The sequence below is a fragment of the Mus pahari genome, chromosome 3 (genome assembly GCF_900095145.1).
Source record: "Mus pahari chromosome 3, PAHARI_EIJ_v1.1, whole genome shotgun sequence".
In the NCBI taxonomy this organism is placed as follows: domain Eukaryota; kingdom Metazoa; phylum Chordata; class Mammalia; order Rodentia; family Muridae; genus Mus; species Mus pahari.
Window position 1 is genome coordinate 47,737,446 of NC_034592.1, and position 2,302 is coordinate 47,739,747.

At 48.2% G+C, this 2,302-nt stretch overlaps 1 non-coding gene across 1 annotated transcript; it reads left to right on the forward strand.

Annotated features, from left to right (window-relative positions):
* The first annotated feature begins 1,013 nt into the window (after nucleotides 1–1,013).
* LOC115063729 lies at nucleotides 1,014–1,143 on the forward strand. The gene has a single exon (XR_003843609.1). It is a non-coding gene; the product is annotated as a small nucleolar RNA SNORA17 (small nucleolar RNA).
* Nucleotides 1,144–2,302: the final 1,159 nt, after the last annotated feature.

Sequence of the window (2,302 nt, forward strand, 5' to 3'; positions counted from 1 at the left end):
TTCCACCCAAAACTGGCTGTTGTATGCCGAAGGATTGCTCTAGCAAATTTCCCACTGGCTTTGTTTGCTTGGATGGGTGGATGGTTGGTGTTTTGTTTTCCTTTTTGTTGTTATTTGTTATTTGTGTTTTGTTGTTGTTTTTAGTTGTTTTTTGTTTTTGTTTTTGTTTGTGTCTGTTTGCTTTTGCTACTGAGAGATCACGTGGTTTGTACTTTGGATTCTGAGGCAACATATGCCAGGAACCCTTCTTCGGGGTTCCCACTACCAACGATCTGTACTTCATCCACCATCAAAATAAAATTTGTATAGTAACCAAACCACATATTCATACCAGTTTTCAAATTGAAGTCTTAGTGTATTCAAATACTTGGCCGTGTGTCCACCTACCTGGGGTATTAAAAATAACAAATTCTAGTATCTAACCAGAAGAATAAGGGATCATCGCCATTATGGAACATTTCCAAATAGATAAAGGTACTTGGTGAACATAAGGGCCGTGGAAGTTTCTTCTATTAATAGCTTAGCTGAAGTCTTGGAAGCTACAGGCCTGGTTCAAGACCCAGTTTTGGTACTTAAGAGCTAAGTCAGGTTATCTTCCCTGAACCTCACTTTTCATAAGACCATTGATAGTGATGTCTTCTATTGCCACTGTCCATTGAGCTCTGAACCTCCATAGGGATCCAACGGCTTATAAACGATATTCCTGAGTTATCCACTGAGAATGTCTCAGAAGCCATAAGCACAATGCAAAGTGTAGACCTCAGTTTCTAAATCAAATTAACCAAGGTCTGAGAGAAGTCAGAGGTGGGGTTTATGCTGGTTCCAGAGAATCTTGTTGGAAATGAGGAGGCCGTACTGTGCATAGCACGGGGGCACTCAAAAGGTCCACTGGCTAGAGCTTGGTTTGACCATTAGAGAAAATGATGTGTGTAAATATTAACCTATGACTCCTCGGGAAAAAGAGAGAGGGAAAAGAAAGAATGAAGGGAGAGAGGATAAGAAAAAGACTTAAACCTGTCCCTAGAGGCATTTCTGGTGTGGCTACTGTGTCACATGTGTGTCAGTAGGTGACAGAGAGAAGAGAAGCTGTGTCTACCCTCAGTGTTGTCACCTGTGAACATGAGTGATTTTTAGCCTAACACTCCCTAAAAAAAAAAGCGAGACAGAGATGCCCACCCTGGACCCAGACAGGGTGCTAGCCAGAGGGGAACACCAGCTTGGCATTGCACAGACCTGAGATGGGGCAGACCATGCCCCAGATGACCCCTGCCTGATTCCATAACACATGAACTGGGCATAGAACTTCTGAGACCTGTCCTGAGATGACCCCAGACACTCAGATGCCCTGGGTGCCACTAGGTGGTGCAGAACTGGAAGAGAATGAGAAGCAGAAGGATGTGGACACAATGAAGAACTCAAGACTGGAGGGTAGCGAGGAACAGCCTGATGTGAGTAGCTGATTATGCCATCTAGGACCATGGCGGAGTCCTGGACTCTACTGCCACTGGGAGCCACATCTGGGTCCATGGTCCTACAGCAACAGAGGTCTGTTGCCACCAAAGGCCAGGTAGATATCCCTGCTCTGAGCTGTAGCTTGGAGACATGTTGGTATCTGAGGGCTGTGCAGAACTGGACCTGTCCCTCACCTGGGCATTGTGGGAGAGCTGGCCCTGGGGATGTGAGAGCAAGAGAGCTGACCCTGTTTCTAGCCAGCTGCAGTACTCCAAAGAGCATCCCACTCGTTACCTAGGGGGCACAGCAGAGCTGGCCATGGTTGTGGTAATTTTGAGTGAGTCATCCTAAGAATAATGAGCATGGGAGAACTGGCTCTGCTACTTGTCTCCCGGGCAGTGACATGGGTGAGGAAGAAATCCCCTCCTCCCAGCTCCCCTCTCACCACTGGGAGACCTGGCCCTGTACCTCACCCAGGCAGCTCAGTAAAGCTGATCATGGTGGCAGGGGCAGGGGTGAGCCACCCGGAGGGTGTGAGCATAGGAGAGTTGGCCCCATTTGCCTGCCGTTGACATGGGTGAGGGAGAGATATTCCTTTCCTTGCACCCCTTGACATCTACAGCAAGCAGGAGAGCTGGCCCTGCCCCTCACCTAAGGCAGCACTCAGGAGAGCAGGCCCTGCACCTCATCTGCGCAACATAGAAGATATGACCCTGAATGTGGGAGTTTGCTGGTAAGCCAGTCCTTAGGGCATTAAGTATGAAAGAACCAGCCCTGCCTCTTATCTGCTGTTTGGTGGAATCCAGAGGGGGGGGGAGAGAGAGGAGAGAGAGAGAGAGAGAGAGAGAGA